Raw genomic sequence first — 16124 nt, 5'->3', positions numbered from 1 at the left:
TCGCCTTATTGCTGTTCTCTCAGTGACTTTTAAAGTAATGAAAATGACAACTTTCTCCATTACTTTTGTCAACAGTCAACTTCAACACTCAGAGAACTGTCACCTCATCCCATCAGTGACCACCAATATGGATTGTGCTGGTTAAGATCGATGGCAGATCTTATCTATATTACCCACTTTTGCATATATGCCATGGCAAGGTTTGGACCTGTACTGTATAACTGCTGTACTTTGAATTTTAAGACATTTATAAAGTGTGACATCAAGGGTTTCTCAAATTTCCAGTTTTCTCTTGGAAAACTGGTAATCTGCTGTGTAATTCTGTTGATCTGCTTTGTGTAATGGAGGGTTTCTTGCTTCAGATTTTCTTATTAATGTTGGTATTCTTCAGACCTTTGTTATTTCACCCATACTTTCTCATATACATAAACAATCTTCTCTCACTGACCTCAAAACTTATTTGCAGTTTTGCTAATGACAACACTCTCCATTAATCATACCTACATGCTGAAACATTTGCCAAACATTTCAAGCTTCAAGATCATCTAGAACAGGTGTTTTCAGCACTGATCTCCCTGACAGCCTTCAGTGGTGTAGAGATCAGTATGGATGCTCCAAGTAGCTCAGAAGTATAATTGCTACATTCCAGTGGGATCTGAACTAGACATTATGCAGTTTAATAAGATGACAGACATCACAGGCTCTTATTCTGAACTCTCTGTGTAGACAGGTAGTCATAGTATTCTACATGGAGTGTTTGAAAAAGCTGCCAGTAGACAAAGGAGGCATGATATGTGTCATTAGCTTGAATAGTGAGAAGAAGCAGCTATGCCACAGTAGTAGTAGTATGTGTGTGTGTGAGTGTGTAGAGGTATTCATGCAATATTGTCTAGGTACTGTCTACAGTTTGGATTAAAACTTTTATATTCAATCCAGTCTAATGTGCTTTTCTCCAAGATGAACAAAAAATGCTTGTCCAAATGGAATGTTCTGGCAAGGCTTTTATTTCAAATGAACTGCAAAAGACAGTTGTTTTCATTGAAATGAGAATGATGGCTGATTCACTTCATCACAAAGACTAAGAATAGATGATATTTAAAATGCACCAGTTGCAATTCTGACTCATGGTGGACAGGATTCAACCATCAAAATGCACAATCTCTGGCAGAGGTATAAATTTCCACTCATAATTTTGTCTCAATCTGCCATATGCTTATAATTATATTTTTATAATGGTTGATGCATGAAAAATAAATAAAATGGAATTAAATAAATAAAATTTATTTAATTCCAGTATATTTCATCCTATGTTACAAGAATATCAAGGAGAGAAAAGAGGAATTTTGGTTTGATTCCAAAGAGTTTTGTGTTAATTAGTAGTGGCATGGTGATTTAGACCAAATTTCTTAGATTCTAAGATTCCACATTACTCCAGTAGATTTAAATTTGATCATCCATTTCTTGAAACCTGTGAACAAAAATGACATTGATCAACCGCTTTAATTGAATGCAAGTCTCAAAGTTTTGGGAAGTAATTACTATTACTATTTTTTTTTTTGTAATAATGAATAAGTTACATAATCTTGTATTTGAATTACAAAAGCTATCCACTGTTTCCCTTTGAACCCAAATAGTGTATTCTCATGGTAACTTAGTTGTGACCAAGACATGAGCAAGTAAGTACATGCTACACGAGTCTTGTGATTCGTATTTTCAATGTTGTTAAGTTAATCAATCTTTTCTTCTCTTCCTGATGATGTCCTTAAAACATAGGATGAAATGTATTGAAATTAAATAAATTATATTTTTCTGTATATGTGTCAGCATTTATAAAAATATATGTCTATTACATGTGCTCCTTAAAAATATCTAGATAAGTGTTCAACATAAGTTATGCAGGTTCAGATAATCCCCAAGAGCTGGAAGATGAGGTGCCTAATGAATGTTCACTGCTCTATGGAAAGTATTATATATACTGTAACATGATTCACTGCTTGGTTAATAAGGTAGGAAATGAGTATTGCAGAATCAAATTCTGCTAAAGTTGAGAGTGGGAGAGAGAGAGAGAGAGAGAGAGAGAGAGAATACATTCCAGTCAGCTTGATCTATTTTCTGATATGGTATCCATGATGGTGTATATTCCTGTCTACGCAAGGGAGTGGATATCACAGGAAAATGGTCTCCTCGAAAGATGTTATTTTCTTCTTCCCACTTAAAAACTGGAAAGAGGGCTGATGAACAAATTGTTAGGTCAAACCAATCATTATTGCAATGAATGTCTGGGAGATATGTGGAAGGTGTTACTTCCAGTACATGTGATAGACAACACTTCCTCTGATGTTAGTTTGTGCACTATCCTACAGAGTGTTGTGCCCATTTAAATTCCCTGTTATGAGCATGGGGAATGGCTACTGCAACATCAGACATCAAAGGATGGAAACTGAAGGTCCTGTAGTAAAAGTTTAAGGATTTTGCTGTAGAGCAGGATTAGAGAACAGATATGGATATTCAAAGAAACTCATACACAAACTGGTATTAATTAATCCTGCTCCACAGTAAAATGCTGACATTCACTACAGGACTTCAGTTTCCATTCCTTATATTGGTAGACTTTCTATCAAGACCACTAAGTCGCCTCAAAGCTCACGACATCCGGGTGGCTTTCAAACCTATTTTGGCTAAATATTTACTTTGTTCTCCTAAAGACCAAAGCAAAAGTGAGCACAATAAGAGGCAGACCATCCACATGTATATGCCTTCATCATTTGACATGGAAGAGATTTTTCATAGAATGGAAGGGGGGGGGGATAGAACAAGAGGCCATTGCTGGAAACTGTATAAGGAGGAATGAGGAGCAGGTTCTTTGCATGGAGAGCAGTTGGTGAGTGGAATGCATTGCTTGTGTGTGTTGTGAATGTTGACACACTGAATCAGTTTAAAGTATGGTTGGATGAGTATGTGTGTGCAACAGTGTGTACCTCCCATGATGAGTCTCTGACTCCATGGAGGTCAGATGTAAATAATAATAATAATAATATTAATCTGCTAGGCCTAGCATCTTATCACATCTAGAAAACTTGAGCTAAATCTATATCTAATTAATGATATACTGAGGCAACTAATCCTATTTACATAGTCTATTTTGCAGGATAAACAACCTTTTCTGGGAGGGAAAAACCCTACCACCTTTATCTAACTGATTAACTCACCTTAAGTCCTTATAAAGATTCCTCATGTCCAAGATAGAATTCAAGCCTAGGTCTTATCCATCCAAAAGACCCTCCCTACTAAATGAGCTATGTGGCTCTCTTTATATTATTTATATTAAAATGGAAGGCCCATCTTAAACATATCATTGTTTTTACTATTATCATCATTATCATACATCCACATTAATATTAAAACATTAATCACAGTAGTTCCTAACAATCCAAAACAATGCTTATCAAACCACATCTTAAACTGATATGTGAAAATTTCTGCACTCAACATACTTTCAAGGCTATACATTCCATTCGCCTATCATTTCAAAACAAGAAAAAAACCCGCTCTTCACTTTCTTGTTCAAATCCTCCTTATAAAAATTCCAGGAGAGAGCTTCATTTCTGCCTCCTTTTATCCATCAGACTCTGCAGATGGCATTTGCTCAAATCAAACATATGAAGTGCAATACACAGCATGTCTGAGTTAACTATCAATCCTGCCTTCTTGGGAGGGGGGGCATAAAAGAGGATCTGGAAAAATCAGAAAGTACTTCCACTACAACTATAAAGGAATACCTTCGTCCTAGTTTGAGGAAATATCAATTACATCTACTAGATAGCAGATGACTTTCACTATCCAGTGAAACCTCATCACCATTCTTATTGGAATCCTGAGATGGGTAACATATCTGGTTATCAGAGCATAAGTTCCTGCCTGCATCGCATACACTTTTTTTTTTTCATGAAATACCCTTTTAGGAGGCAGAAGTCAAGCCATCAGATGAATAACACCAAACCTGATAGGAACATGTCGCTTGTGGATTGACTGTTACAACCTCAAACAATACTTCACGAGAAAAAGAGAATGCTGCCTGTTACCAATCTTGGTCAATGTGTCATCACAAAGGATTCTAGGCATGTTCTGACATGTGGATTTTTTATTCCACTGCTGTTGCATGTGAAGCTCTTTTAAATCATCAAGCCAAATTAAACAAAAATCACTGCCTCTTTTCTATTTGTGGGAAAGAGGCAATGAATTCTGAGAGAAGTTCAAGTTCTTTTTCCACTTCAACATGTTTTTTAATTTTCATGATGATAGACAATTCAGTTTACATAAGAGTGTTTCATTTGGAGGAAACTCCCAACCCCACTACAATTAATTCTATGTCTAGGAAACTGATAAACATGATGTCTTATATTTTTCAACTGTGTATATAAAAAAAAAACTTTATGTTTTCCTAATTAATCTCTTGTCATGTACTACAATTCACACAGATAAATCACCTCTCACTGTAAATGCATTCTCTATTCCTCTATATCATAGTTTTTATTTTAGTTTAACTAGCTCTGAAGACATTGTAATAGTGAGCAAAACACAAGCAATATACTTAATATATCTGCTCAGTCAAGCTGTTTGGCCAAATAAAAAGTTTACCAGCTCTCCAACCAACTGACCATGGATTTTAATCCTACCAAGGGCAGAGATATTCTGTGATTGTTTTTAGGTGGCAGATTATTATTATTATTATTAAACCTACATGAAGTCAAAAGGACTCATCACAGGAAGTCTATATTCTCCCATGCAAAAAGATTATTGAACTATACCTTAAACTCATTTACAGTTTCTGCACTCACCACACTTTTAAGAAATGCATTCTGCTTACCAATCACTTTCAATGCAAAGAACCTTCTCGCTCTCTTGTTCATATTCTTCTTATACAGCTTCCAGGGATGGCCTCTAGTTCTATCTTTTCCTTCCTCTACTCTATGAAATATCTTCCTCCACATTAATCTGGTAACAATCCTCACCAACTTACATGTCGCAATCAAATTTCCTCATCATCTTCTTCTATTCACAAGGCTCTGTAAGTTGAATTCCATCAATCTCTCCTCGTCTGACATTCCACAGACCTGACACTAACTTAGTAAATTTTCTCTGAACCCTCTCCAATATATCCTCATCTCCCTGAAAACTAGATGACCAAACCCATGCAGAGTAGTCCATATGCGGCATGATCAAAACCTTATACAAGGGAACTATAATCTCTTTGCTTCTGCATGTCAGTGTCCTCCTCATTATGGCCATAATCCACTGAGATCTTCTTACAATTTTAGTAATGTGATCCTAATCTGGAAGTCTCTGTCCACCATCACTCCCAGATCACTCATCTCCTTACCTATTTCAAAATTTCTCCATTAATTGTATACTCTGCATTCCAACATCACCTACCAAATTTCAAGACTTTGCACTTTGCGACACTAAATGGATAGCTCCACTCATTTGCCAACTCACAGTCTATTCGGATCCTCCTGCAGGGCCACAACATCTGCTCTACTTCAATTATCTATTCCCAACTTTGCATCATTGGCAAACAGCTGCACATCTCCAGTTAAGCCGCTCCCAATGCCACTAATGTACAAGCAGCAGATTGAGTATGGAGGAATGACTTGCCTCTTTTGAGATACCATTCCTCCATACTCAACCTGCTGATATCTGTCTGAGAGCCAATCAGCTATCCAACTCACTAGTCTGTTATCTAATCTTATCTGTTTCAATTTAGCTATTAGCTTGTCATGTGGCAGTCATTCAAAGGCCTTGAAAAATCCAACTATCCACTGTATATGCATCTCTTTTATTGAATGAATTTATCACCTAGTTGTAATAAGTCAGCAAATTGCTAAAACTTGACCTCCCTGTAACACCTTAACAACACCACCAGACACAGTGACTGGCCTATAATTTGTAGCCCCAGTCTTATCTCCCCCCCCTCCTTGTGAAGTGGAACAAAATTTCCCACCTTCCATTCTTTTGGGACTCACTCTGTTGCAAGACTCATGTTAAACAGTATGCTAAGGGTGCCATTAATCCCATAAAGCATTCCCTCAAGATATTCATTATCTGGTGTGAGACCATCATCCTTCTTATTAGAAGCTTCAGGTAGCTTGAAAAAGCAACTCTGGTTTCAGATTATCTAACCCTTAGCCACTCGTAGTAGAATTTGAATCCACATGGTGGACTGCAAACCTGTAGTATCTTTATGCTAAGGTACTATAGGTTTACAGCCCTTTGATGGGTTGAAATTGGATATGATATACAAAGTATATTTTGTTATTTCCTCAAGTACAGATTTCACAGTTATGGCTTCCTGACATAAAAAAACGATACACTGATAACTAACATGGCAGCATATATGATACTGTTATGGGTTAGTACCCTCATGGACTCATCACTGCAGAGCCATCTCAGTCTGCACAATATATTCTATCATATCTCTTCTAACATTCACAGAAGAAGCACTTCCCATTCCCAACAGCAAAGCAAAGTCAATTATACTTAACAAGAAAGTATATTCTCGTTTTCATCCTTTACCCAAAGAGGAACACATAAAGTAACATCATCATCATAGGCTATTTGTACATGGAAGCAGATGCCTTCATATCAAACTGACTTAGTATCTTATAACACAGTGCACTTCCTTTCAGATGTATACTTGCTATGCAGGATCCTTTGTGGGAAGGATCACTATCCAAACTGGTTTCAACCTTTGAAGTCTAATCAGCAGGACTGAGATACTGAGAGCTAAATCAAATGGCAAAAGACTACTAAATTTAGATCTTTCTCTTTAGGATTGCTGTGTCCTTACAGTTAGTGATCTCTTGAATATCACAGTAATTCGGGTGAAAAACTTTATCACCTTAGCAATTTGTGCTCTTAAACTTCGACTCTCTATCCACTATTAATCTTTGGTCTCTAGCCATATCAACCACTAGCAGAAAATTTCCATCAATATAATATAATACTTACTTTGCAATGTCCTGTCAAAAATGCAAAACCCTACAAGTATTATCAACATTGAATTGACTCATTATCATTATTCCTTATCATCAAACTACTGAAATAATCTTTATAGATTTATTTAAGTTAAGGGATATTACATCCCATATTGTTTCTTAGCCGAATAAGAAACTCAAAGAGTTTCATGCCAAATATAGAAACTATATAAAGTTCGGTGATTCCAAGCGTAAGCAAATACCTGGATAGTGCAACACCTGACCCATTTGGTAGTGCAAAACTGAGGCAACTCATAGTAAGGGTGGAGCAAGCTCTGATCACTATTCTTGGTATTTACCCATAATGAACTTAGCTCCTAGGAGCTGTATTACTGTTCTACATTATGAGAGAAGGTCATTACCCAGACCGGTTTCAACCTTTATTGAGGTCTCATCAGTGAGTAGGTAGACCTAGTTAATACCAAGTTTGTAGCAAACAGAACTTACATACCCTACTATGAGAATTGCCAAGAAGGTGTCCTAATAAATTACTAATGATATGAAGAGCCAAAGGTTTCAATTCGGCAACATGAACTTATTTAAGTTAAGGGATATTACATCCCATATTCCATATTGTTACTATCCAGGTATTTGCTTACGCTTGGAATCACCGAACTTTATATAGTTTCTATATTCGGCATGAAACTCTTTGAGTTTCTTATTCGGCTAAGAAACAATACTTGAAGCAGAAAAAGCCATCAAAATCATTAAATGTGGAAAGGTAGCTGGAGTAGATGATATATGATCAGAAATGCTCAAGTATGGAGGTATAAAAGTCTTTCAGTGGCAGCACTGCAGAGTTCAGCTGATTGGATTGGCTGTAGATTGGATGTTTGGAGTAGCGCTCTCATAGTACCCATATATAAAAAGGGAAATAAAACTGAATGTGAGAATTACAGAGGTATTTCCCAAATGAGTGTTCCTAGTAAGATTTATGCAAGTATACTTGAGAAATGGTTAAGAACAACAACTGTAGAAGGGAAGTTTGGTGAAGAACAAGCTGGATTCAGATGAAATAGAGGCTGTCAGGATCTGATTTTCACTTTACGACAAATAGTTGAGAAACCATGGGAATATAACAACAATCTGTATTTAAGTTTTGTAGATCTGGAAATGGTGTATGACAAGGTGCCAAGAGAAAAGCGATTCAAAATGCTACAGTTGTATGGTGTCAATGGGCCATTATATCAAGCAATACTTAGTCTTTATTGAGTTGTAAGTCAGCAGTTAGAATTGAAGGAAGTACAGGAAGATGGTTTAATGTTAAATCTGGTGTGAGACAAGGATGTACATTATCCACTCTGTTATTCATTATCTATATGGATCACATTATGAAGGAAAGTGATATTAAATCTGTGATATCAAAATTGGAGATTTTAATGTCAGCTCTTTACTTTATGCAGATAATGTTATACTTCTAAATAAATCCAGTACAAGTCTGCAAGATTCCCTGACTAAATTGAATAACTGTTTGTAATAGATTTCGTATGAAGGTCAGCAATAACAAGATAAAGTCAATGAAAACAAACAGAAGCATTGAAAATATCAAGTGCATTGTGAATGGAGAACCTATAGAACAAGTAAACCATTTCAGCTACCTATGCACAATTTTTAGTGAAGGTTTAGGCTGGTTGCCAGCTTGACAAGTGGTATGAATAGCTGTTGTATATGTTGTTCATATTCAGAAATCATTTGAAGTAATATTATATTATTTATCAAATGACACATCCTTCCTCGGTTAGCAGTTATATTTGAAAAATTTATTGTGCCAGTTATGTCATACTGTCAGTCACCCATACCAGTTATGTAATTTCTCCACTTTATATAATCAGCATTTTGGTTTTAGTGTCGTTGTGAAGAGTAAATAACAATGCTTATATTTTTAATTTTTATTTTAGTGAGTTAGAACGTTTCAGATTTGTATCCATGATGTGCACTGACTTCAGTGATCAACATGTTCTGTTTATCCAAAGAATGAAGCTCAAATATATAAAAAATTAAAATATTTACTGTAAGCTTATAAATATATACAATAGGTCCAAATTCTGTATATTAAGTCATTCTCTTTATCTCTCTAAGGAAGTCATATTTTCTGCAGAATTACAGTTAGTAAACAGTTGCTACTATTCTATATATATTTAACATTCAAATATCCATTCTAGAATTACTCTATATGAGCTCAAAGAAAACTCTCAGATTCTCTTAATTAAATCAGAGAGTAGTTTATTCAGGGGTGGAGTCCTGTTACTAGTGGTGTGTTGCAGGGTTCTATTCTTGGACCGCTGCTATTTAGGTTGTTCATTAATGATATAGGAAAGGATCTGAGAGGAACTGTTCATTTATTTGCTGATGATGCAAAGTTGGGTAGAGCAATAGTGAATGCACGTGATGTCAAAATTTTGCAGGATGATTTGGATAGATTGGCAGTCTGGGCTAATGAGAATGGATGTCAGTTTAATGTAGCAAAGTGTAAGGTTATGCATTTTGGGGTGAAAAAATTAGCATCACCTCACACCACCATCCTTCACAAAAAATAAGCTTAATTAAAACTCTTTGAGACAGAGCATACAATATCTCCAGCACACAAGAAAGATGTAATGAAGAACTAAAATACTTAACCCAAATCCGCCAACAGAATGGGTATGAAACAAAAATCATCAAGAGAATTCTTAAAATGCCTCCAACTAACAACACAATAAAACAGGATTACAAAAACGCAATCTTGCTTCCTTATATCAAAAATGTTACAGATAAGCTAGTCAAATTATTGACCAAACACAATGTAAAAGTAGCCTTCCTTCCTATGGAAAAAATCTCAAGATTCCTACATCCACCAAAACCACTTCATCATCCTCTTAAAAAAACCAGGAATCTACAAAATCCATTGCTCTTGCGGGATTTGCTACGTAGGACAGACAGGAAGATCTGGAGAAATATGCATGGCTGAACACCAAAAAGACGTACAATACCAAAGAGAACAAAAAACGGGTCTTGCTTACCATACCACTTCCACTGGACACAATGTACTCTGGCAAAAAACGACTATGTCATACATAGAAAACAACTGCTACATAAGAAAATTCAAAGAAGCTACTAATATGCTGAAAAACCCAACCCAATGCAATAAAAATCAAGGTTTAATTCTCCATCAAGTGTGGTCAGCTCTAATAAAAAATCTACCTCAATCTGAGTTCAGACTGTATGAATGAACGAGAACAAGAACACGTGACATCGTCTAGTATTGTTCAACGTCAATAGCGTTTTATATCTGCATTCTGTTATTTGAGTTTATGAATAGCCAGACGGTTATGATTTGTATTTATTAATTTCTCTTGTTTAAACTTTAAGTTATACTATTTATCCCTGAAGATGTAAATCCTACGATTTACGAAACTTGTCGGAAACTATTATTTCAGTATGTTGTATAACTGAATAATAAAAAATGCAATGTAATCACCGAAATATGTCTTTTGAACCAATTAGCCACAGAAGTCTACACCTGCAATGTTCAAACCAATTTTAACTTATGGATATTAGAGCTGGGTTAGAAATAAAGCACTTGAACAAAGACTAGAGACCACAGATAAGAGTTCTGTCCCCCTTAATCATTCTCAGGAAAGATTAGGGGGACTGAATAGATGGCAGTATCATATTAAAAATGAGGCTATTAGGAAAGAAACTGACACTGTTAGCATCCAGGAATGTGTTAGCAGAGCTAATTTCAGATGGTATGGTCACTTAAACAGAAAGAGAGAGGAAAGATTAGAAAAACAAGTGTTCTCTGTCAAGTTGGCAGGAAAAAACTTAGAGGAAGACCAAGATATAGGTAGACTGATACAGTAAAAAGTGCCTCAGAAGACAGAAATATAAGATGTGATAATGTTGGAGTCGTGACAAGTAACAAATTGACTTGGAGGAAAATTGTAGATAGAAAGTTAGTAATGATGTAAGTTTTTCATGTAGTACTATCATATTCTGTACACTCACTGAGGGTACATGTCAGGAATTTGATGATGAGAATGATGATGATTGTTTTACTTGAATTTATAATTATACTATAATTTCTTACAATTTTGCAAATTGGTATTGGATATTTGATTTGTATCTGTTATAATTACTACATCATCTGTGTATTTGATATGTGCGATTTATCTTCCATTAACATTTATTCCTTTTGTTTTGAGTACAACGCTTATTATTATTATTATTATTATTAAAACAAGACCTCATGGAGTCAAAGACTCATCTAGGAGGTCCTTTTATCTCACACACATCTCATCATACCAGGTCTTAAACACATTCAAACTCCCTGCAGACACCACACTCTCAGGCAAGGCATTCCAATCATTCACAACTCTGCACGAAAAAAACCTGCCTCTCACTCCCCTACTCACACCCTCTTTATACAGTTTCCAGGTATGACCTCTGGTTCTCCCCTGATCTCCCACTATTCTCTGTAGAACTTCTCCACCATTGATCCTATAACAACCCCTTACCAACTTGTAGGTCTCTATCATATCTCCCCTCTTCCTTCTCTCCACTAGACTCTGCAAATTACATCTTTTCAATCTTTCCTCATACTCGACATTCCAGAGGTCAGAAACTACCTTAGTCAGTCACCTTTGCACCCTTTCCAACATCTCTTCATCCTTCTGAAAACCAGGTGACCAAATCTGGGCACAATAGTCCATGTGTGGCCTAATCAAAGCCTTATACAATGGAACAAGAATCTCCCTACTTCTACACGTCAGTGTCTTCCTCATCATTCCCAGAAGTCTTTGTGTTGTCTTCACAATTTTGGAGATGTGTCCCCTAAATTTTAGATCCTTATCCACTATCACTCCCAGATCTCTTATTTCCTCTACTTCCAACAATATATTCTCACCAAGCATAAATTCTACATCCCATCTTTGTTTTCCAAATTTTAAAACCTTACATTTTGCAACATTGAACTCGCATCCCCATTTGCTTGCCCAATCATTCAATTTATTCAAGTCTTCTTGCAAGGCCACAACATCTTCACTACTCTTTATGGTTCGTCCCAACTTTGCATCATCTGCAAACAACTGAATATCTCCATCCAAATCTTCGCCAATATCATTAATATACAAGTTAAATAGTAATGGCCCTAAAACAGATCCCTGAGGCACTCCACTAGTGACTTTCCTTTTCCTGGATATTGCACCCCCATACACAACTTGTTGATACCTATCAGATAGCCAGTCTCCAATCCAATGCACTAATCTAATATCCAACCCCATCTGCTCTAGTTTGACTGTCAACTTATCATGAGGGACTCTATCAAAAGCTTTTGCAAAATCCAAGTATATTACTGTGTATCCTTCTCCTCTGTCCAAGGAAGCAGTCACTTTATTGTAATAAGTAAGTAGATTACTAAAACACGACCTCCCTTTAGCAAATCCATGCTGTCCATCAAAGATTATACCATTGTTGTCAACCCAACTCTGGATCCTAGTTTTCACAAGCTTCTCCAACAACTTAACCACAACACCTGACACACAGATAGGCCTATAGTTTGATGCTTGAGTTCGATCACCTCCTTTATGAAGTGGCACAATCTTGCCCTCCTTCCACTCTTTAGGGACTTGACCAAGTGCAAGACTCGTATTAAAAAAATATGTCAAGGCAGGTGTCAACTCTCTGGCACATTCCTTCAGAATATGCGGTGATATATTATCAAGTCCCACAGCCTTATTTACATCTAGTTTACTCAACTCCCCAAACACCTCTTGCTCACTTACAGTCAGTCTCTCCTCCCCATCATCAACTGCTCTTAATCTCTCCATGAAGTCACATTCACAAGATTGAAAGATCTTTATGAACTGCTCATTAAGTATCTCCACCACACATTCTGCAACAGCTGTCTTTATACCATTTCCTCCAATCAATGTCATCCTTCCATAATCATTCTTTCTTTTGCTGGCTACATATCGAAAGAACTCCCTAGGATTCTTTTTAGCTTCATTAGCTAACTGCTGTTCATACCTCTCTTTAGCTACTCTCACCAACCAAGTCACTCTCCTTGCCTGGTCTTTGTAGAACTCATGAAATTGGTTACTTCCACTTCTCTTATGCTGCCTCCACAATGCCCTTTTTCTCTGTATTGCATGCTTAATCTCTTTATTCATCCATCTCACACCTAACTTATTTAACCTTCTCACCCGTGGTATACATTTAGACATTGCATCCACTAAATATTTTTTGAAAATCCCCCAAGCTGCATTGATCTCTTTTCCAGCTAACTCCTCATTCCATGCTACACCTGCAAGCTGTCTCCTGAGCTCTTCATAATCACCCCCCTTGTAGTTCCACATATACCCTTTTTTCACAGGGGTCCTTGCACTGCTGGCAACCACCCAAGTAATCACCTCATGGTCACTTTCACCAATTGGTGGATGATTTGATACCTCATTGATAATTACATCCTCCGATGAGATGACCAAATCCAAGACCCTTAATCCTCTTGTGCCCTCTGTTACATACTGTCCGAGGTAGTTATCCCTCAAAAACTCAAGAAACTCATTTTCTTTACTTCCAGTTGCTATCTCTTCATTCCAGTCTATATTGCCATAATTAAAATCACCCATAATGATCACCCTTTTCGTATTTGCTTGGCTTATTTGACTATACATTTCACTATCACCACCATCCACATTACTGGGTCTATAACAACATCCCACCAAGTATTTGATTCTATTCACCTCTATCTCACACCATTTAACGAGTTCTTTAACGAGTTCTTGGATAAAAATGTTAAAAAAGCATGGGGAGAGTGGACATCCTTGCATAACTTTGCTAATATATGGCCTATCAAATCCATAAATAAATCCATATTATTCTCTATATAGAAGGCCCTTAATCACTACAATTATTAGTCTATAATTAGAATAACTAATTATTAGTCTGCAATTAGCTGTTCTAGGCCACACTTATGCAATCAAACTACTTGGCCTTCCTTCCATTCTACAGGACTCTGCATGTGCTGAGCTTCAAGCTCAGCAGCTATATCTGAAGCATTGTCAATTCTCTTTCAACATTTTCTTAACAAACAAATTCAGATATATCTAATTATAATGCTGCATTTAAATGTGTTCTTTCAGGTTATCTCTCAGTGATCATTTTTCTTTTTTCTTGCACACATAACAAAATAACTCTGGGATTTCCTTTGGTCTATGACCAGTTTCTTTCCCTGCTTGGACTCCCCATGACTCTCACTTTTATTATTATTATCTTTTTTAATCCTTGGAACCAAATTGTTTCATTCATATCCTTTTTTTCTGTTCATTATCTTCCTAAAAATTTCTCAACTCTAATCCATGCCTATTTTTTAAGAATTGCATAATTTAGTCATTTGGCGAACATTCCTTACAATGTTACATGCAGATTATGAAAATACTGATCATCAGTAAATGAATTTGAATTACTATTTGCTAAAGTCCTGCTATAGAGACCAAACATATCAAAGTACCTGGACAATCCATTTTGCATGTTCAATAAGCAGGGCAGCAGACAATGATTTTGACTACCATCTAAGATATTCACAAATATCCATATTCATGGTGGAGTTCAAACCCACAGCTTTCTTGGCTGGAGAGCAGAGATACTATCCAATTAACCAATCATGGTAGATCACTAAGTGGGTGGAGCTAAAGGACTGCATTCTTTGATGGGATTGGAAATGCATAAAAATCAATCTTAGAAGATGAGTAAATGGATTCTGAGCAAATCACATAAAATAACTGATATTTAAGTTGCAGCACATGGGTTTAAATGTCGGGTTAGTCAAATGGATTCAGGATTGGCTGTCTGATAGGTATCAGAGAGTTGTGTATGATGGGGACAATGTCAAGGAAGCAGAAGGTTACAAGTTAGGGGGTTTCACAGGGTTCAGGATTGGATCCTGTATTGTTCAACCTTTATATCCCCTTGCAATCAATGACATTGTCAATGGATTGCAAGGGGATATTCAGATGTTTGCGGATGATGTGAAGCTGGGAAGGGTTATCAGTAATAGTGCTGATGCGGCAGCCCTGCAAGAGGATTTGAATAAACTAGACAGATGGGAAAATGAATGGGGGGTATCGGTTTAATGCAGCAAAATGTAAAGTTTTGAAGTTTGGGATCCATCAATGGGAGGATGCATATTCAATTGGAGGAGGTGGGGGAGAAAAGAGATCTGGGGCTGATGATTGATAGAAAACTGAAATTCAGGGAGCATATTGCAAAGGTGATGAAGATAACCCAGATGATTGCTGCAATAGTGAGAAGGATGCTGACCTGCAGAGATAAGAGTTATCATTCCGTTGTATAACTCCCTGATTAGACTATTGTTCTCAGATTTGGTCCCCAGAATTCGAAGGGGATAAATTAACTGTGGAAAAGTACAGAGGCAGATAACAAAGACTGAGTTATGTGGACTGCAGAGTTTGGTGGATGGAAGAAGGAGAGGTGATATGATCGAGACTTAAATTGTTGAGAGGCAGTTACAGGGTAGACTTTGGGGAGTTCTTTCACTTGGTGGAATGGCAAAAAGGAGCGATGACAAGGGGCCATCCCTGGAAGTTACGAAAGGAAGCTGTGAGCAAGAGGGTGAGGAGTGGTTTCTTTGCATGGAGGGGTGGTTGAACTGTGGAATGCATTGCCTGAGAGAGTGGTTAGAGCAGAAACACTCAATGAGTTCAAGGAGTGGTATGATAAACTTTGTTTTTCCTAAAAACGACCTCCCACGATGAGTCTTTTGACTCCATGGAGGCCTGGATAATAATAATATCAACAATTTTTTGTACTCTCTCCCTCTTTCTCTCTTGCAGGAAAACAGAGAAAGAGGGAGAGAGAATTTTAGAAACACTTTCACTGTGATTTTGGGATTTTTTCTTTTACAATACAGCAGGTAATTATTATTATTATTATTGCATGACACTTCCAAAGAGTCCAAGGACTCTTCACAGGAAGGCACTATACTCTAATATAATTGTGTGAAACAAGATCTCATTTCCTGCTAATGAAATTATCACATTATTATTACCACTACCACTACACTGGTGTAAAATGAAAACTGTAGTACTGTGA

General features: G+C 36.7%; 1 protein-coding gene across 2 annotated transcripts in view; it reads right to left on the bottom strand.

The window, feature by feature from the left end:
* Positions 1–16124, bottom strand: part of LOC150108874 (uncharacterized) — a 116165-nt gene that overhangs the window by 36650 nt on the left and 63391 nt on the right. The gene's annotated exons all lie outside the window — the stretch shown is intronic.

The sequence above is a fragment of the Typopeltis vanoorti genome, chromosome 2 (assembly GCF_054136105.1).
Source record: "Typopeltis vanoorti isolate ZY-2024b chromosome 2, IOZ_Tvanoo_1.0, whole genome shotgun sequence".
NCBI lineage: Eukaryota > Metazoa > Arthropoda > Arachnida > Uropygi > Thelyphonidae > Typopeltis > Typopeltis vanoorti.
The sequence above is the reverse complement of the archived record's forward strand: the minus strand, read 5'-3'. Positions and strand labels throughout refer to the sequence as shown.